Genomic DNA, 22,239 nt, shown 5'->3' on the forward strand with positions numbered 1-22,239 from the left:
TTTCTCTTTTTCTTCTTCTTTCCCAAACAGGGTTTCTGTGTGGAGCCCTGGCTGTCCTGGAACTCACTCTGTAGAACAGGTTGGCCTTCAACTGCCTCAGCCTCCCAGATGTTGGGATTAAAGGTGTGCTTCACCACACCCCACTCTATACCTGACTCCTTTTTTCTCTTTTTTAAAGATTTATTTATTTACTTATTTAATGTATATATGAGCACATTGTAGCTGTCTTCAGACACACCAGAAGAGTGCATTGGATTCCATTACAGATGATTGCAAGCCACCATGTGGTTGATGGGAATTGAACTCAGGACCTCTGGAAGAGCAGTCAGTGCTCTTAACCACTGAGCCATCTCTCCAGCCCCCTTTTTTCTTAGCAACATCTCACTATGTAGTTCAGGCTGGTTTCAACCCCAAAATCCTGCTAACTCCACCTCCCATGTGCTGGGATTACAGGTACACAGGACCTCATCTGGCTTTAGCTTGTGTCTCCAAGGTGCTCACCATTTACTGTAGGCATAGCTGCTGGGAAGGACTAAGGACTAAGGACTCCACGGACTAAGTTCTATTAGTAATTACGAAATGTGCAGTGAGTTTTTGTTTTGTTTTGTTTTGTTTTTGTTTTTGTTTTTTTTTTTTTTGTTCTTTTTTTCGGAGCTGGGGACCGAACCCAGTGCAGTGAGTTTTTAAAAAGTCTTTATTTACATGATTATCTAACAATATAATACAAATAGAAAAGCAAGGAGTAAATTTAATCTCTGTATTTAAAGTTTTAATTTTTAATTTTCTTATAGTATTTTTATTTGTTATTTGCATAATTACAGAAGATTTGAGTTTGAGCTTGCAGCACCCATGCGAGTTGTCTCACAAGAGCTTGTAACCACAGCTTCAGGGAGATCTCATGCCTCTAGCTTTCTAGGGTGATTGCACTCACATGCACAAGCCCACAGTAACATACAAAAATATACACAATAAAGAAGATACATGCAAGGGGTGGAGAGATGGCTCAGCAGTTAAGAGCACTGACTGCTTTTTAAGAGGACCTGAGTTCAAGTCCCAGCACCCACATGGTGACTCACAACCAGATCTGTAACTCCAATTCCAGAGGATCCATCCTCCTCTTCTGGCCTCTGAGCACTGGGTATACATGTAGTATAAAGACATACATGTGTACACGTTAAATTAAGTCAAAGTACTGGGAAGGCCTGCAGTGACCCTGGGCCTCTCCTGAGCCTGCTGAACCTCTGACTTCCAGGGCTGGGAGGATGAGTTGGAGCCCATTCAGGGGCTGGGTCACACACAGGGTCACATGCAACTTCTCTTTGCCCAGGCCTTGGCAGGGAAAGGCTCTGCCGGGTTGAGGGGACACCATTGTCTTTGTCCTCGGCGTGGCAATTCTCCAGCTGCGAGTAGAGCAGGCGCCCAGTTGATTAAGCAGAGCTGCAGGCCTCAGGAGAAGTGACCCATGTGTATCCAGCAGGAGCCCTGGATTTCCAAGTCACCTCGGTCAAGCTTTTCAAGCACTGAAGACCAGCCACTCCTTTGTCACAACTGTCAGAGTTTGCCTCCCCTGGTGCTTTAAATTCATCCCCTAAGTGCAGACTTGATCAAGAGGAATACAAATGAGCCTGTGCTCTGTTTTTTATGCCCAAAAGCTTATGTTCACAGAAACTGTGGAAGTCCGTCTGCACCTGGAAAGCAGGGAGACAGGAGACTGGCACTCAGCCCTATAGGTGGCTGGTGAAGACAGGGATCAGGTGGTCAAGGTCTTCCTTGGCTTCGTAGCAAGTCCAAGTCCAGTCTGGGCTACTTGAGACCCTGTCTCAAAACTAATCAATTAACCAACCAACAAACCAACCAACCCCAAGAGAGATGGGGCTAGTGGCATAGGCTCACAGTGTCAGCTATGCATTTAGAGGCAGGAAATTCAAGGCCTTCCTGGTCTACAAAATGAGTTCAAGGGCAGTCTGGGTATCTATACTGTCTCAAAATAAGAAATAGGATTTAAAAAGAGAGGGAGGAGAAAGAGAACAACAATGCAGTGTCTCTGTCTTGTTCAGGCTGGCCTCAACTCCTGAGTACAAGCAACTCTTTAGCCAGGCAGTATGAACTACAGGCACGAACTACAATACAGCACCCACCCAACTCCCTAAGATCACAGCACCCACACAACACCCTAGCACCACAGCACCCACACAACACCCTAGCACCACAGCACCCACACAACACCCTAGCACCACAGCACCCACACAACACCCTAGCACCACAGCACCCACCCAACACCCTAGCACCACAGCACCCACACAACACCCTAACACCACAGCACCCACACAACACCCTAACACCACAGTATTGTTGAGATTATTTTAATCCCAATTCAGGGTTCCTATCCTGCCTTAGACTATTTAGTTCCTGGATTAAAATAACCAGGCTTTCTCTATGTAGTTCTGGCTGTCTTGGAACTTGTTGGCCTTGAACCACTTGAACAGATTGGCCTTGAACTCACAGGAATGTACCTGCTCTGCCTCCGAGTGCTGGGATCCAAGGTGTACGCCATTGTGTCTGGCTCTAGGCCCTTGTTTCTGATAGGGTCTCATAGCGCTCACTTTTGTCGTGTAACCAAGGATGACTTTGAACACCTGAATTCTAGGATTACAGGTGTGTCCACATGTCCAGGTTTTTGCAGTGCTGAGGATCAAACCCAGGCCTTCCTGAGTGCTAGGCAAGCCCCCTACCCTTTGAGCTATCTTTTCAGTTCTAAAGCTTTCTTTTTACAACTGAATAATTGTCGCCCTGGGCAGCAGTCAGTAAGTTGTCTTATTCCTCCAGGTTTATTCTGCAGGGCAGGATGTCACCCCAGTCCCTGACCACTGAACGTGGCTTTAGCTCCCGCTGCCTGGAGGACTTTCTGCCCTCTGTGCCTGGCTGTCCCCTCCCCATCTTTACTGAAGCCTGGAGCTTCAGTTCTGTCCAGGATTCTGTATTCCCATTTAGTTGAAGGCCCCAGAGATGGCAATCATGTTTTTTGAACTCAACACTATCATTCTTGTGTGTTCTTTTTGTTTTATCAGCAGTTGCTATGCAATTAGAGTGGGGAGCAGTGGAGAGGGCACCCAAAGAGTGACCTTTCAGAGCCACTTGATTCAAAGTATCCCACTGAATGTCTATAAATGCAGAATGAACTGGACAAGTTACTGTGAGGGGCAAAAACGAGGAAGGGATGGTTCCTGATCTGAAAGGGATTAGAATTTGGGGAAAAACAGTGTCCCTTCAAATACCACCGCTTTATCAGGAACAAAATGCTTTACTAGGAGCAGCTGAGATCTGTGTGGCCCCCCCAAGGGACAGTAAGAGGTTCCTAGTGAGGGCCTGGGGTAAATATCTCTGATGGAATAGCTTTGAAACTGATTTTATAGACTTGGTGAGAATGGACTTTAAGGTTTGAGGACAGCACCCCTGAAATTGGAGCCTCATAGGAGAGGGACCAGATGGTTAGAGGTTAGTTAAATAGGCTGCGGAGAACCTAATTCCGATCCTAACCCTACCACTCCAGAGGTGTGAGCCCGGACATCTTATTTTCTCTCATTTATAAAGAGGAACACAGTATCCCCATTCTCCAAAGGTTGTAAGGAAATTATTGGTATATTTTTGGTATGTAATGAAGCAGGTAAAGTCATAGAAAACTCTCAGTGAATGGTAGCCAGGAGTAGGGAGTAACTTGTCCAATAAAGCATTTGCTTCACAGGCATGAGGTCCTAAATTCTATCCAGAGAGCCCAGATAAAAATGTCAGCTGTGGGGATGCACGTTCATAATCGCAGGGGCTTGATCATCTAATCGCTAAGCTAATGAGAGACTGCCTTAAAGGAAGTATACAGCTTTCTTGAATGATACCCAGGGCTGGCCACTGGCCTCCACAGGCATGTGCACACAAATGTACCTGAACACTCACATGCTTATGTATGCTTGTACACACACGCAAAAGCAAACAGGGTCTGAGAGCTGGTTAAGAACATTTACTGTAGGGGTTGGGGATTTAGCTCAGCGATAGAGCGCTTGCCTAGCAAGTGCAAGGCCCTGGGTTCGGTCCCCAGCTCCGGAAAAAAAAAAAGAAAAGAAAAAAAAAAGAACATTTACTGCTTTCCCAGAAGACCCAGGTTCAATTCCTAGCACCTATATGATAGCTTACAACCACTCCAGTTCCAGGACATCTGTAGTCCTCTGCAGACACAGTCTATGGTATACAGACATATATGCAGACAAAATACCCATGTACATAAAATAAAATAAATGTATTTAAAAGACCAAACAAGCAATGGTAGTTAGTAACTACTACTATTATTATAGAGGGTTTTAATTGTCAAGCTGCCAACCTTTTAAACATTTTCCTGAAGTCAGAGAGTGTGCTTAGTATGCTGTTTTTCTGGACCAGTCCCCAGTGCCACAAAGCAAACTCAAGATGTCTGCTTCCTAATCTTAGGAACCTATAGTTATGTTAGGTTCCATCAAAAAGGGAATCAAGGTTGTAGCTCCAGTTAAGGTTACAACTTTGGTGATGCTGTGATGGGAAGATTATCCTCTACTAGATGGTAGGTCTGGTGGAATTCCAGAGACCTTATGAGAAAAGGGACACCAGAGAGATGGCCGTGGGCATCCTTCACATTTCTGGATGTGACATGAGTGGTAGAGAGGCTATAAGCCAAGGAATATGGGGAGCCTAGAAATAAGGTTTATGGGAAGGATTAGTTTGGATTGACCTCTTATACTGAATTAAGGGAGCCAAGCAAAATGGATTTACTCATGGCAGCTCTCTGCCACCAAACTGAAACTAAATCCTGTAGAGGAATTTTAATCCAGCAACATGGCTGCTCTGGCAAGGGATCACATCGAAATGCCTAGGTCTGTGGGATCCGGCTGGAATACAGACATCCCCTGGGTTCCAGTATGACCTGGCACCACACACCTTTAATCCCTCTGGGCAGAATATAGACATGCCCTTAGTATAAACCTTTAATCCCAAACGCTGAGGGTAAAGTTAATGTGTAGAAGGGAGCAGCCATGTTTGAAGGGCAGACAAAGTAACCAGAGAAAGATTTGACAAAGTGAGTCAGGGATAGGATATGACTGTCCTCATGAGAACAGACAGGAAAGAGAGGCCGTTTAGGAGCAGCACAGGGAGGGTGCAAGGAGTTGAGTGGAGTTGAGTTTGGTGTTCTGTTGAGTGAGTACAGTACAGTGGCGTTGAGTTCATTCGTTTGTGGGTTCATGCAGAGGGAGTTGAAGCCAAAGAATAAGAAGCCAGAAGATTAAACATATTGCCGAAGTTGGTATGAGGCTAAGCAGACAAATCCAGTCAGAGCTGAGAGAAGCCAGTTTGAATCAGTCAGCTTGGAGAGGACTTTGAATTAGAACAGCTGAGTTGAACCAACCAGCCAGAGTTCAGAAAGAACTAGAAAAGGTGAGCTGATTCAACAGTAAGTTTCTGAGATGACAACAATTATACCTAGTGAATAAACGTTACATTTAGAAAATTCTTTATTTTTTGTGATGTAGCTGGGAATGCCTCCACCTCCTGAGAGCTGGGATCATGGTATATCACCAAGTTTTTGTGGTGCTAGAGATCAAAAATAGTGCTTTGTGCATGTTAGACATATATTCTACCGGCTGAGCTACATTTTCAGTCGTGTTTCTGTTTTGTTAATTACACAGACTGAAGGAGAAAGACCACCAACCCAAACTATGGCCAAATTGAAGCAAGTTTTTTTATTTGTGTACGTGGGCTTCCCCACCTACTGGGCTCAAGAAGTCAGCAATGGACATGGGGACGATAAAGCTTTTATAGCTTAGGGGTAGGAGGTTTCCAAATGTGGGGACTTGGCAGGCGAATGGGTGGGATTATAGAAGCAGAGCATCAGTCTCACGAGTTCTTCCTAACGGCCTCCCTAATCAAAGATGAAGGAGGAAGGTGGTCGGAACGACTTTCAGAAACAGAGACACGGTTGCTGTTCTCTGAAAAAGCCGTATACAGCCATTTCTATTTAAGGTGGACCTAGTTGGGTTTGTTGTTGTTGTTTTTTGTTTGTTTGTTATTGTTTTCTGAACGATTTATTTATCTTATGTATGTGAGCACACTGTAGCTGCCTTCAGACACCCCAGAAGAGGGCATCAGATCCCATCACAGATGGCTGTGAGCCACCATGTGGTTGCTGGGATTTGAACTCAGGACCTCTGGAAGGGCAGTCAGTGCTCTTAACCACTGAGCCATCTCTCCAGCCCTTTTTAAAAATTTTGTTTTGTCTTTATTATAAAATGACTATCAAGCCTGAGATGGAAGCAGGCTGGTTTATCAGTTCATTTTGGGTAGGTTTTGCCTTGTAGGCTGGCCTGAGGTAGTTGGCCTGCCTTGGCCTTTGGACTGCTGAGATTATAGGCAGCATGACCAAGCCTGGCTGAAAGTATTCTCTGACATACCTGTCAAGTAATTAGGAAAGAAAAGTACAGCCAAGTTCCCCAAATGCCTGGTTTGAAACAGCAGGAGACTTGAAATGTCATCCTCTAATGTGAATTCAAGACAAGCTTGGGACAGACTCTTGACTCTTTAACAACAACAAAATATCCCTCAGGGATGGAGAGGCAGGTGAGTGGTTAAGAATGCTTCTTGCTCTTTCAGAGAACCAGACTGAGGTCCTAGTACCCAAGTTGAGCTGCTCAACTCCAGCTTCAATGGACACGAAGCCCTCTTCTAGCTTCAGTGGCCATGTGCATCCATGTGCGCACACACACACACACACACACACACACACACACACACACACAGAGAGAGAGAGAGAGAGAGAGAGAGAGAGAGAGAGAGAGAGAGAGAGATTTAAAAAGAAATATTTTTGCCAGATGATGGTGAGATGGTGACACATGCCTTTAATCCCAGCACTCAGGAGGCAAAGGCAGGTGGATCTCTGAGTTCAAGGCCAGCCTGGTCTACAGAGTGAGTTCCAGGTAAGCCAGGGCACACAGAAAAGCCCTGTCTCAAAAGGAAAAATATATTTTAACCTTTCTTTTGAGATTATAATATGACTGTATCATTTTATACCTTTTGTTTCCTCCTGTACCCCTCCCCCTCCTTGTTCTCTTTCAAATTCATGGTCTCCTCGATACCCTGGAAACAGACTGGGATCAAAAGCATGAGCCAGTACCACCTGGCTCTCTTTTTCCATCAATTGTTATTGTGTGTGTGTGTGTGTGTGTGTGTGTGTGTGTGTGTGTGTGTGTGTGTGTGTGTTCCTAAGTACAAACACAACCTTCCTAGTCTGTCTAATGTCACCTGCATGTATGCTTTCAGGGCCGACCATTCAGTACTGGACAATCAGTGGCTGTGCTCTTCCCTGGGGCAGACTATTTCTGCCACCCCAGCACTCCTCAGTTGCCTGCAGTCGTTGTGTAGGATTCTGGCCATGTGAGTCCCCTGTCGGTGTTAGCTTGTCCTTTGGTGTCTTCTGCTCCTGTTTAGGCAGTCATTCGGTGAGACTTTATGGGTGTGGCTTCTGACTTTCCTAAGGCATACAATCTCACAGCAAACTCCCTGTTCTCCGGCTCCCTGTACCACGATGATCTCTGAGCCTTAGAGGTACAGAAATTGTATTGTATATGCAATACTTGGGAATTGGGCTCCACAACTCTGTACTTTGATTGGTTGTGGTTTCCTATAATAGCCTCTATCTTTTGCAAAGGATATTTCTTGATGAGGGGTGAGGACCTCACTTGCCCGTGGGTATAAGACAAACATTTAGAATGAAGTTAAGGATTATACTGGTTTAATAAAGAGGCAATTGTAGGTTTTCATCCAGTGCCCACGGCTTCACTAGCACTGGTAGTTGGCTAAGTTTCCAGTAGCAGGCCTATGGTCCTAAGTAAAATTGAAGAGCTTTGGCTATCACCGAGGCATGTGAGTCACTACTGCACCTTTAGGATTATTGGGCTATGCCCGTTAGTGTTGTAGCTCACAGGCATCACGTATGGATCGGACTCTTGGTTGCTTTCCTCTTTTGGAAATGACGCTTTTTAAAAAAAAAAATTTTTTTTATGTATATGAGTACACTGTAGCTGTCTTCAGACACACCAGAAGATCCCATTACAGATGGTTGTGAGCCACCATGTGGTTGCTGGGAATTGAACTCAGGACCTCTGGAAGAGCAGTCAGTGCTCTTAACTGCTGAACCAATCTGGAAATGGTGCTTTCTGGTACCATGAAAGTTAGTCCTCAAGAGGAAGCCATCAGGATAGTCTCAGCTCAGAGTATCTGGGCCCTTTATTGGAAATCCACAGTCATTAGAAGTATGAACTTAACCTTTTACCTCTGGGAAGCAACCCAGGGCAATAGCCATAGCCTATAATGTTTTACCAGTCTGGACGACCCTACCCAATGACTCTTTTGAGTTGAGTGTTTTTCATGCCTGGTGTTGGGGTTTTGCTAAGATGCTCTATAGCCATTGAGGGGAGCATTGTCAGCCCAGATGGGAAAATCTGATTTAAACTACATATGTGTATTTATACACTGACTTACAAGTACTATGTATTTTTTGTTGGGTAGTTAGGAGTATGATTCCTTATGATGTCTTCAAACATCCTGTTAGTTTGTCCCTCCCTTTTTCCTCTATATTTACCCTCTTCCTTATTAGAGCCCCCATGATAAATCTTTTTTAAAAAAATCTTATAAATCAACCCAATCGTCTTCCTTTCAAACCCCACAACTAATAAAACCAGGGCTGGGTAGGCGTCTCAGTGATTAGGACACTGGCTGCTCTTCCAGAGACCAGGTTTTGATTCTGCAGGGTGATCCACAACCCTCTGAAAGTTCCAGGGAATCTGACACCCTCTTCTGGCCTCCCTGGGCACCAAATCTGCATCCGGTGCAACAATGTGCCTGCAGGCGAGTCACCCAAACACATAAAATACATTTTTAAAAAATCCCCCAAATGTGTGAACTTAACTTAGAGTGGGATAACTACCTCTTCCTCTTCTTCCTCTCTTCCTCTTCCTTCTCTTCCTCCTCCTCTTCCTCTTCCTCCTCCTCTTCCTTTTCCTCTTCTTTTTGGTTTTTCTTTTTTTTTTTTTTTGGTTCTTTTTTTTCCGGAGCTGGGGACCGAACCCAGGGCCTTGCGCTTCCTAGGTAAGCGCTCTACCAGTGAGCTAAATCCCCAGCCCCCCTTTTGGTTTTTCAAAACAGGGTTTCTTTGTGTAGCCCTGGCTGTTCTGGAACTAATTCCGTAGACCAGGCTGGCTTAAAATTCAGAGATCTGCCTGGCTCTGCTTCCTGAGTGCTGGGATTAAAGCTACCACTGCCCAGCAGGAATTGAAATATTTAAGTCATGCTTAGTTTAGAGAGCAGGGAGTATGAAAACAATGCATATTAACAACTTTTTAAAAAAGACTTATTTGGGGTTGAAGAGATGACACTAGCTGCTCTTCCAGAGGACATGTGCTCAATTTCTAGTACCACATGGTAGCTCACAACTGTCTGTAACTCCAGTTCCAGGGCATCGAAGGGATGGCCTATTTTGGTGTCTTTGGGTACCAGGAATTTACATGGTATATAGACATATATAGACATACATAGACCATAAATATATTCAAATCATCAAACACACAAAGTTAAAATTGAAAAGAAATATTTACTTTTTTTTTTAAAAGATTTTATTTATTTATTTATATGAGTACACTGTCGCTGTCTTCAGACACACCAGAAGAGGGCATCAGATCTCATTACAGATGGTTGTGAGCCACCATGTGGTTGCTGGGATTTGAACTCAGGACCTCTGGAAGAGCAGTCAGTGCTCTTAACTGCTGAGCCATCTCTCCAGCCCCGAAATATTTACTTTTAAGCATTTATTTTTTTAATTCTGTATGTCTGTGTGTGTCTGTGTGTGTCTGTGTGTCTATATACATGTGAATATATGCCAGAGCCATCATATGTCCTGGAGATGGAGTTATAGGGGCTTGTCAGTTGCCCATAGTAGGTGCTAGGAATAAAACTCAGGTCTTTGTAAGAGTTATATGACTTAACTACTGAGCATTCTCTCCGTATTCTACTTTTAATTATGTGCATGAGTCTGTGTATGTATCTGTGTGTGGTTATGTGCATATGCACGTAGGTGCCTGTGGAGGCTAAAAGAGGACAGCAGCTTCCCCGGAACTCAAATTGCAGGTCGATTAAAGTAGGTACTGAGAACCAAACCTGGTTCCTCTGCAAGATCAGCAACCGCTCTTAACAACCAGCCAACTCTAGAGGCTCCAGATTAACATCTAAAAAAAGAAAGAAAGAAAGAAAGAAAGAAAGAAAGAAAGAAAGAAAGAAAGGAAGGAAGGAAGGAAGAAAGGAAGAAAGGAAGGAAGGAAGGAAGGAAGGAAGAAAGAAAGAAAGAAAGAAAGAAAGAAAGAAAGAAAGAAAGAAAGAAAGAAAAAGAGAGAGAAAACCAGATAGCCAATTGTGCACAGCGAAGACAGGGTAGAAAGACTGAGGCACTCAGCATCTGAGAGCTCAGTCAGTCTTCTAGTCAGAAGGTCTGCCACGGTTGTGATGTGCACGCCTCTCTTGGTATCAGTTCCTTATTCTCTAAATAGCTGGGCTTAGATATATCTTGAACCCCTGACTATAGTTAGTTTTTGTTGGTATCAACCTAGCACTTTTCCAGGAATACAAGTATGTCTTTGTAATAGAAAATATAAAAGTGTCCCGTCTGACCCTTCTATGCCTTACTTACCAGTTTTACTATGTGTTTCCATCTGACCTCAGATTGGATCTTGAGATCTTCCTGCCTCAGCCTCCCAACTACTGGCATGATGTCTGTGTACCACTATACTCAGTTTACTCTGATTTAAAGTAGATTTTACCCAGCACCCAAGTGGATCTCTGTGAGTTCAAGACCAGCCTAGTCTACACAGTGAGACAAACCAAAACAAAAAACAAAGCAGACTTTGAACTTTTGATCTTCCTGCCTCTACTTCCCAAGTGCTAAGTTAGAGGTCTGCTCCATCAAGCTTGGCGAGAACTGTTAGTTTAGGAGGGGAAGGTGGCTCCAATGCTCTCCAAGTATGAGAACCTGATTTTTACTCCCAGAGTCCACATAAGAAAACACCAGGTAGGGTTATAAACACTTGTGATCCTAGGGAAGCAGAAGCTGGCTGGCTAGCTCGCCTAATTTATTAGGCAAGTTGCAGACTAGAGACATGTCTCAAATACTTAAAAAATTAATAAAAATAAAAAGGATAGATGGTACTTGAGGAACGACACTCAATATTATCCTCTGGCCTCCCTGTGCATTTGATGAGAGCACACACACACACACACACACACACACACACACACACACACACACAGGATTCTTTGTCTTTTTTATTTTTTGGAGACAGGGTTTCTCTGTGAAGCCCTGGCTGTCCAGGAACTTGTTCTGTAGAAGGCATGAGAGTCACCACTGCCCAGATGAAAGAATCTTTTTCAAAGCAAACGCTTGCTGTGCTAGGTGTAATGGTGCATAACTCAGGAGTCAAAGGTCCCAAGTGAGCTCATGGTCTCTGTGCTTGTTTAGCATGCACAAAGGTCTGAGTCCCAAACCCAGCCACACAGAAGCAAAGGAAATAATAAATAAACAAGATAAGACTGGACATAGTGGCCCAACCCTGTGATCCTAGCATTTGAGAGATGGAGGCAGGGACATCAGAAGTTCAAAGTCATCTTCAGCAGCATAGCCCATTCCAGAACAGCCTGGGCTACCTGAGTGTCCATCTCATAGACAACCCAAAATAGGTGCTTCTAGAAAAAAATAATCCTGATGTCCCACAAAGGAACACACACACACACACACACACACACACACACACACACACACACACACACACACAGAGAGAGAGAGAGAGAGAGAGAGAGAGAGAGAGAGAGAGAGAGAGAGAGAGAGAGAGAAGGGGTCAGGAAGCTCTGGCAAGGCTAATTACCTTTGACTAAGAAAAATGTTCTTCAGATTTACAGTTCAGATGGCAAAGCCCATGCTCAGCATATACAAAGCCTCGGGTCTGTTCTTTTAGCACTGAGTGAGCAGCATGGTCATCGATGTGTAATCCCAACTCCCGGCAATCAGACATAGCAAGTCAGTTTAGGCTGCTTACTGTGCTGATTGATTACCTTTCTGTCAGTGTGACACAGCTAGGGTCATCTGGGAAGGGGAACCTCAGTTGAGAAAATGGCTCTATCAGTGGCCTGTGGGCAAGTTTGAGAGGAATTTTCTTGATTAGAGATTGATGTGGGAGGGCTCAGGTCACATGGGCAGGGCCACCTTTGGGCACTTGATCCTGAGTTGTATGAAAAAACAGGCTGAGCAAGTCATGGGGACCAACCATCACTCTTCCATGGCCTCTGCTTCAGTTCCTGCCTCCAGGCTACTGCCTCCAGCTCCCTTCACAATGCAGTGTAAGCTGTGAGGTGAAATGAATCATCTTCTCTCCAAGTTGCTTTTGGTCATGGTGTTTAGCCCAACCCCATGTTGAAACCCCAACTAAAACAGTTATGTAGCAACTTTGTGGCCAACCTGGGCTACATGAGAGTCTAACTCAAATAAAATAAGATAAAATAAAATAAATGAAAGAAAAAATTCCAAAGGAAAGGTCATTCTTATCTTTTTTCTTTCTTTTCTAAAATATTGTTTAATTAATTAATTTATTTTTATATATTTATTTAGGTACACAAAAACCCCCTAACTCATCCTATCTTTTTCAATGTTTTAAAAATTTGTTTTTATGTATATGTCTATCTATCTGCAGGCCAGAAGAGGGCATCAGATCACATTACAGATGGTTGTGAGCTAGTAAGTGGTTGCTAGGAATTGAACTCAGGACCTCTGGAAGAGCAGTCAGTACCCTTAACCATTGATTCAACTCTCTAAGGCTCCCCTCCCTTTTTGTTTTTGTCTTTTGAGACAATGGCTCTCTATGTAGCCCTGGCTGGCCTGGTACTCAATAGATAGACCAGGCTAGCCTTGAATTCTCAGAAATTACCTGCCTCTGACTTCCTAGTGCTGGAATGAAAGGTGTGTGCCACCATGATCGGTTCTTATTTTTCAAACACCTTTTATTTTTCTGTTTAGTTCTCTCTCTCTCTCTCTCTCTCTCTCTCTCTCTCTCTCTCTCTCTCTCTCTCTCTCTTTTTCTCCTCTCTGGGGTCAGATGTGGTTGTTGAGAGTCCTCTTCTTCTTCCTCCTTTTCCCTCCTCCCCCCTCTTCCTTCTTCCTTCTTGGAGTTCTGCCTGCATGTTTGTCTGTGAAGGTGTCAGATGCCCTGGAACTGGAGTCACAGCTGTCATGTGCTCCTCACTGCTGAGCCATCTCTCCAGTCCCAAGAGTCTTCTTCTATTACTTTTTGACTTATTTCTTTGAGACAGAGCCTCTCCCTAAACCTGGAGGTGATCTATCTATCTATCTATCTATCTATCTATCTATCTATCTATCTATCTATCTATCTATTTTTTAAGTAAACCCCAGAGATCCTCTGGTTTCCATTCCCAACACCCCAACACCCAACAGCTCTGGAGTTACAGGCATGGGATAGATCATGACAGGCATGGAACATGGGTACAAGAAACCTAACTTGGGCTGGAGAGATGTCTCAGTGACTAAGAGCACTGACTGCTCTTCCAGAGGTTCTGAGTTCAATTCCCAGCAACCACATGGTACCTCACAACCATCTGTAATGGGATCCGATGTCCTCTTCTGGTATGTCTGAAGACAGTGACAGTGTTCTCAGATCCATAAAAAACAAAAAAATCAAAACCTAACTCATGTTCTCAGGTTATACACAAGTGCTCTTAACTATCAAGTCATCCGTGGCTGTCAACTTATGACTATGTTTGATTTTTTGGCCATTCATGGACAGAACCACCAATGCCCCAGGCAAACAGATATGAGCTAGGAGCATCTTTGTTTCTTCACTGTGTTACCTTCGGTTATAGGAAGAGCATGCTTCTTCAGTTAGTTTTTTTCCTGGGTTCTGGAGTGTCTCCCTGTCTCCTTGGCATCCATGTTGTTTATACTTTGCTTTGGACAGGGTTCTGAGAATTTCACACTATATCTTATCTGAGGTTTTGTTCTGAAAATGGACTACACAGTCTGAACTGGCTTTGAACTCAAGATCCTCCTACCCCAACCTGCTGAGTGCTAGGGTTACAGGGGAATGATGTAACACTGTCCCAGGTTCTCTATCTCAGAGAAGTCGGGAACTTCCTTTCTCCTTTGTTGGGATTATCAGGGTTTTCTGTGGGTTCTCATTGGCTGGAAGCACCCATCTACAGCCCTCTATCTGGTGCTTACAAGTCCTGCTTAAAAAGAAAGAAAGAAAGAAAGACAGACAGACAGAAAGAAAGGAAAAGAAAGGAAAAGAAAAGAAAAGGAAAGAAAAGAAAAGAGTGAGCCAGGAGTGGTACAATGTGCCATGTTATCATTAATCCCAGCACTCAGGAGGTAGAGGCAGGAGGATCTCTGTGTGTTCCAGGCCAGCCTGGTCTACAGAGTGAGTTCCAGGAGAGCCAGAGTCGCACAGAGAGGCCTTGTTCCTAAAAGCCAAATAAAATAAGTAAATAAAGGACTCCGATTGGAAGACGGTAGACTGAGAGCTCCTTTCCTTACGGAGGATCCAAATATCCTCTTTGCTGTGGTTCTTAGACAATCCTCCCTCCCATGATCTGCAGCCTGGTGCTTGGAAGCAGTTCTTTGACTGAGAAGTCGGATTTCCATGCTGAAGTGCTGTTCTATTTTAGCCACATCTTTTCTCTACAAGTTCCATCTGTCCACAGGGCAGCCATTTGTGTGTGGTGGTGGGTTTTGGGTTTTTCACATTTATTTACTTTGTTCGTGTTTGTGTGTGAGTAGTCATGTACCACGGTGTTCACATAACACCCAGAAGACAGCTTTGAGTCAGTTCTTGCCCTCTGCTTTTTGGGTTCCAGGGATCAAACTTGGGTTGTGAGGTTTAGCAGTAAATGTCCTTACCCACTGAGCTATGACCTTGGTTTAGATTTGTAAGGTGGAGTCTCATGTAGCCCAGGCTGGCCTCAAACTCACTTAAGTAGCTGCGGTTGACCCTGCTCAGTCTTTCTGCTTCTACTTCCCAAACTCTGGGACTATAAAGGCCTGTACTGCCACACCAGGCTAGCTGTTTTGCCCACATCCGGAGCACCTGGCTTGCTCAGGGATCCCGGAGGCTTCTGTTCTTACTCTAATTTGGATAAGGAGTTGTTTTGGGTTCTCTTCCTTTTAGCTCAGAGCAGTTCTTTGCTGCAACCCTGAGGCTGATGAATCAGTTGGCTCAGGGATTGCTCATGACTACGTGGTTAGTGCTGTGTCCTTGTCCTTAGCTGTAAATGAATGTCCTTAGAGTAGGGTGAGGGTCTCCATGAGGTCTTACTGCTATCTTTGTACTATTAGCTGTCTGTCTGCCTGTCTGTCTGTGCACGCATGCGAGAGAGAGAGAGAGAGAGAGAGAGAGAGAGAGAGAGAGAGAGAGAGAGAGGAAGAGAGAGAGGAAGAGAGAGAGAGAGAGAGACAGACAGACAGACAGAATGGAGGTCAGAGGACAACTTGCAGGAGTTGGTCTTCTCCTGCCACGTTTACATGGGTTCTGAGAATTACATTCAAGTTGACAGTTTTATGTGGCATGCGCCTCTACCCTCTGAGCCATCTTGCTGGCCCTATATTTCATTCTTGAGACAGGGTTTCACATAGCCCAGGCTGGCTTCAAACTTGCTAAATAGGATCAGCTCAAAGATGACCTGCACACTGGAATGCAGTTGAATTTCCAATCCTTCTAATAGTCAGGGCTAGGGGTCCTCACTCCTCAAGCGTTCCATGTATTACAAGTGCGTTACAGTATGCCAGGCCTCATCTTTTAGAATATTTTCAAGCAAGCATTTAAACAGACTATAATCAGTTCTTACCAGCAGAAGGGGCTCCGTAAGATGTGTGCATGACTTAGGCTCAGTATAGCATTTTTGGTACTGTGCAGGAGTAGACATGAGCAGATGGCATGCATGCCTAGGGAATGAAGCAGAGCCCTGAAGTACATCCTTTCTTTGGCAAGAAGCTTCTGGGCTGTCCGTTTCTTGACACCCAGACATAGCCTATATGTTTCCTTGTTTTCAGATCCAGTGCCTTTTTGCTGGCATTCTCCTGGGACTTGACCTGGCATTTTAAAATGAAGCCACCTTGTACCTGTCTGTACATTGAGGCCACAGTCTACCTATTGGGGGTGCTTACAGATTCAACTTCACTTTAGAGTACATAAACAACAGTTCGACATTTCTAGGGTCTTAAAACCAGTTCTGTCTTAGTAACTCTTGGCCAAAGACTGTGTTTCTAGGACCATCTGGACTCCCTGGAGTCGCTGCCAACAGGACAGCAGGGAAACTCCAGACCAGCCCATGCTGACCAGCCTTAGGACACCAATGTGGCTTCCTGGGATGTCTCCCATTTCCCGGTCAGTCACCAGTCCTAGTCTGTTCTGTTGCTTCACAGAATCCTTAAATGGAGCTGTTTGGTTCTTCCAGGAGTACAGGAAGAAAACAGTGAGGAGGAGTGAGGAGAGAAAGCCTGATGCAGAAAAGGGGAAGGAAGTGAGTTGTGCTGAGGGAGGAGGAAAAGGCAAACAGCGACCACACAGCAACTGATGGCAGCAGAGGGAGTGGGAGGGTGGGAGGGAGGCAGAAAGGCAGAATTCTGCACATCATATTAACCTGAGTTCCTAGTTAACGTTTTATACTGATCTATCAGATATGCATGAGGAAATAAACTAGCAAACTCGCAGTTTTAATTAATGATAGAGCCTAGTGTTTCCAAGTTCTCCCCATCTTTAAGGAGAACTTCAGGCTGTCTTCCCAAATCTTTCTGTTGTCTCTGCAACACAGTCTGTGATAGCTATTCCCAGTTGTCGACTTGACTATGTCTGAATGAGCTATAATCCAGAAATGGAGGGCACACTTGTCAGCCACATCTTGAGGCTGGAAGACACAGAATTTTGATCCAGATCTTAAGGCATAGTGGCCATGAAAAGCTTAGGCCCAGGCAAGCCTTTCATCCTTTACCCCCATGGAGACAGAGGCAAGCAGATCTCTGAGTTCAAGATCAATCTGGGACAGAGCAAGTTCCAAGTAAAGAACAGGTGTGGTGATGCACACCTTTAATCCGGGCCATACCTTCTGCTGGAAGCCTACATAAAGACAATGGAAGAAGGAAAGCGGGGTTGGGGATTTAGCTCAGTGGTAGAGCACTTGCCTAGGAAGCGCAAGGCCCTGGGTTCGGTCCCCAGCTCCAAAAAAAAAAAAAAAAAAAAAAAAAAAAAAGAAGGAAAGCTCACTCTTCTTGCCCTGCTTGTACTTACTTAGCCAGCCATCTGTTGGAACCTACTGCATCAGGATTCTAGCCTATACAGAAGAGCAGCTTAAACAAGTAGCCTCGTGGGACTGAGCAACTATTAGATTCTTGGACTTTCCATTCACAGCTGCCTGTTGTTGGGTTACTTGGACTACAGACTATAAGTCATTACAATACGTTTTCTTAATATATAGAGACATTCCATAATTTCTGTGACCCTAGAGAGCTAATACATGGTCCATTGTCTGAATTAGGGGGTAAGTAGAACTCAGTGGCTTCCATTCCCTCCTCCCGACCCCAACCTAAGATTCCCTACAATATTGTGGTTGAGAGTCAACAGTTTCTTAGAGGGCAGTTCAGTGTATCATTTTGCTCTCTTGGAACTTCCCTCCTTTCATTCTGCCGGATCTTCTTTCGGTCACGTTGACTCTGGGTGTGTCAATAAACTTTTCCAAATAATTTTCATCTGCCATGGGATGGAGACACTTTTCTAGACTTTCACTAGAACACTGCAAATATGAAATGAGTTTTCATTTATAAAAGACTTTCGAGGGGGCTAGAGAAATGGCTCAGCAGTTAAGGGCACTGACTGTTCTACCAGAGGCCCTGAGTTCAATTCCCAGCAACCACATGGTGGTTCACAACCATCTGTAATGGATCTGATGCCTTCTTCTGGTGTCTGAAGACAGCTACAGTTTACTCATGTACATAAATCTTAAAAAAAAAAAAAAAAGAGGTTGTGACCTTGTTGGAGAACGTATCTCCTTGGGGGCTGGCTTTGAGTTTTCAAATGTCCACACCATCTCCAGTTTGTGCTCTCTGCCTTTTGCTTGAAGATCAAAATGTGAGCTTTCAGTTACTGTTCCAACACCTTGCCAGCCTGCTGCCATGGTCCCTGCCATGAGGGTCATGGACTCACTCTGTAAACCTGTAAGAACAAGCATTCTAATATATGAGCTTATGGTAGCCACCCTCAATTAAACCAGCACAGTGCTGTGGTGTGGTGTGGTGGTGAGTGTGTGCGTGTGTGTGAGTGTGTGTGTGTGTAGGAGGAACTTCATCATGTTGTGTGAATAAGTAGTAAAGCAGCAAGAATGGTTTCCTGTCTGATGATGGTCAGATCTTTCTAACTCAACAGGAGACAGGAAAAGCAAAAACGACTAAAGGAAGAGAACAGATTTTTGGTAGAAATCTAAGGACCCCAAGTCTACACAGGTAAACAGTGATGAAGTGATGTGAAATATGGTCTAAAACTCAAGAGGTGAAGGTCTGGGTTTAGTTGGTACCAGAAGATACTACAGTATCTTCAGAGGGTGGGGTTTCAGAATTATATAGAACCTTCCTGAAAAGAATCGCAGAAGCCTCAGGTAGGATAGTCTGGTACATCTTCGCTTTGTGGTTAGTTTTATGGTGCGTATCTGTGGCTAGAAACAGTAATAAGCTGACAAGGAGACCACCTTGCTCCATTAGGAGAGATTGTGTAATGTTGGGAAGCCTCAGTACTTGTGGCTGGTAACAGCCGTGAGCCTTTAATACAATGGTTTTCACAGTTCAAATCGACTTTTAAATTTTTTTATTTAAAATTTTTTATCACATTTCAATTATTTTTTTAAAAGATTTATTTATTTTATGTATATGAGTACACTATTGCTGTCTTCAGACACACCAGAAGAGGGCATCAGATCCCATTACAGATGGTTGTGAGCCACCATGTGGCCTCTAGGAATTGAACTCAGGACCTCTGGAAGAGCAGTCAGTGTTCTTAATTGCCAAGCCATCTCCAGCCCCCATTTTAATTATTTTTTCGTGTGTTTATTTATTGGGCGAGGATGGTGTATAAAGTTAGCATGTGTGAGGGTCAGAGGACAACTTGCAAGAGTTGGTTTTCTCCTATCACATGGGTCACAGAAATTGAACTCAAGTCGTCAGGTTTGGTAGCAAGAACATTTGCCCATGAAGCCAACTCCGTGGCCCTGAATTCACTTCCTCAGCATCGAGTATATTTAATTCTTTTGAGCCTTTGTTCAGTTCTATGAGAAAAACTATAGATTTCCCCTTCCAGAAAAAGACCCAACATTACCAGTAGTCACTCCTCTGAAATTTGTTACAGAGAAGGAAGAACAGGGTACAACTATCAGTCTGATGGACTCCTGTGGGTTCTCAATCTGTCTCTTCCTTTCACTGTGGGGAACCAGGTTTCCCTCTACACCTACTGAGAGGACGTGAAGGATGCCTGCCTGAGTAGTTCTCCAGCTCCTAGCGTCCTGGGTGTTTGTAAAATGTTACCCATTTCCCTCCTTTGGCAGCTAGCTCATCACTGAGGTTCGTGTGAGGATCAAGTTCATCGCTCAGGATGGTGAGGAAAGGGCTGGGGAAAGGAGGCAGCATATTGAATACACTTCCAAAAGAAAATGATTCCTGCAGCACACAGTGCTGGTTGGTGACTGTGCCACCAGGAGAGGTGGTGACAGCCTCCTCCCATTTCAGAAACAGCTCCGAGAGTAGGCGGAGTCACATGACACATCCTTAAACTGAGCCATTCTGTGCTGTATGCTCCTTGTTCACATCTCAGCAACAACGGATTGTTACGTTTCTAAGTTTGAGTCCTGACTGGTTGTTTACGTGAACATCCAGGCTGCCTGGCATGGCATCCAAGCCAGGATTTATCCTATTGAGTCATGAATCCTCACCGGTCCCGCTGTACGTGCACACGTGAACTGGAATACCTCAAGGGAGTTGTTGTTAGGTTGGCTCTTCATCACCATATTTTAATCTAACAAATGCTAATATGTATCACTGAGGAAGTTAGAGCGATGATGAAAATTTGCCTGCAAAGTGTCCTGGATGCAATCTTTCTTTTCCGGTGACTGATGTGTCTGTATAAGGAGCATTTTGACTCTCGAGTGTCGCTGCTTTTCTGTTCTCACTCCTCTAGGATTCTTTGCCAACATACCGCTGACATTTTAGAAAGAGAATAGAGCAGTTTGGCTTCTTAACTTGTAAAGCCTTCTGTTTCCGTAGTGACGTAAATAATTATGGAATATATCAAAAGTCTTCTTTAGACAACGTGGGTTTCTTTGTTTTTGAGATAGGGTCTTGCTTTGTAGCCCAGGCTAGCCTGGAAGTTGATGTGTCCTGTCTCTGTCTCTAAAGTGCTGGTATTGCAGGTGTGTGCCAACAGATGAAGGTCAGATATTGCTTTGAAAAGATGGGTTTGTTACCTATGGGCAGGGGTATAAGAGCAACCTGAGAAAGAAATCCACTAATATATATACATACACACATCCCAGAACCCATATATGAATATTAATTTTTCTTTTATTATTCTCTGTGTTTGGGTATTTTGTCTGCTTGTGCATCTGTGTACCACTTTGTACAGTGCCTACGGGAGCCTGAGGAGGTATCAAACCCCCTGAAACTGTAGTCACAGATGATTATTAACTCCCGAGTGGGTGCTGGGAATCAAGATCCCAGCTCCCCTTCAGGAAGAGCAGCCAGTGCTCCTAACTGCTGAGCCATCTCTCCAGTGCTGTTCTTTTAAAAACTCACTTTATTTAAATTAGCTAATTAACTTTGGTTTTGAAATTGGCTCTCACTGTGTATTGTATTAATATTGTTGTCTTAGAAACTATTCTCTTTGCTTTTTACAAGTGGAGAACCATTTACTTCTTTCCTTCCTTTCATATGAGCATGTGTGTGACTGCTTGTGTGTGTGTATGTATGTGTGTATATGTGTGTATGTATGTTTGTATGTGTATGTATATGTGTGTCTATGTTTGTATATGTGTATGTGTGTATGTGTATATGTATGTGTGTATATGTATGTATGTGTGTATATATGTGTGTATGTTTGTATATGTGTATATGTGTATATATGTGTGTGTATGTATGTGTATGTGTGTATGTGTATGTGTGTGTGTGTGTGTGTGTGTGTGTGTGTGTGTGTGTGCATGTGTGTGCCTGAAGGCTTGCAGAAGTCAGTTCTCATCTTCCACCTTGCTGAGGCAGGGTTTCTCTTGTTACTCTGGTAGACTGAGTACTCTGGATTAGCTGGCTCAAGTGCTTCTGGCCAGTTCTCCTATCTCCGAGTCCCCTCTGTAGGAGTGATAGGATCACAGAGTCACACTTCTGCACTGACTTTTACATGTGGGTTCCTGGGACAGAGCTTTTGTGCCGTTATGTGCTCATCCATCTGTCTAGCATTTGTTTGCTTGTTTGCTTGTTTGTTTGTTTAATTCGAGGCAGAGTCTCACTATGTAGTCCTAGATATCCTGGGACTCACTCGGTAGACCAGATTGGCCTCAGACTCAACCAGATCTTCCTGCCGCTGTCTCTTGAGTGCTGGGATTAAAAGCATGTGCCACCACAGTTGGCTAACTTACTATGAGACAGGGTCTTTCTTGATAGTTCAGGCTATCCTTGAAGTCACACTTCCTACCTTCACCTCCCAAGAGCTGGGATTTCAGATGCAAATCACCACTTTAAGTAAAAGAATCCTTAAAGATAGAAAGATAGGATCCTCCAACTTTAGATCCTCCTGCTTCTGCCTTTCTGTGCTGGGATTACAATACAAGTGCTGGGCCTAGCTCCAGGCTCAGTTTGTGTGTGTGTGTGTGTGTGTGTGTGTGTGTGTGTGTGTGTGTGTGTGTGTGTGTGTGTGTGATGAGGATTCATGTTTGTGCCCGCACATGTGGAAGCCAGAGGCTGAAGTCCACTGTCCTCTTTTAATAACTTCTACCTTTCTTTCTGAGACAGGGTTTGTCACAAAACCTGGAGGAGCTTGCCTTTTCTGCTAGACTGGCTGGCCAGCAAGTCCTGGGAACTTGCTTATTTCTGTGTCCCCA

The sequence above is a fragment of the Rattus norvegicus genome, chromosome 3 (assembly GCF_021556685.1).
Source record: "Rattus norvegicus strain SHRSP/BbbUtx chromosome 3, alternate assembly SHRSP_T2T, whole genome shotgun sequence".
Taxonomy (NCBI): domain Eukaryota; kingdom Metazoa; phylum Chordata; class Mammalia; order Rodentia; family Muridae; genus Rattus; species Rattus norvegicus.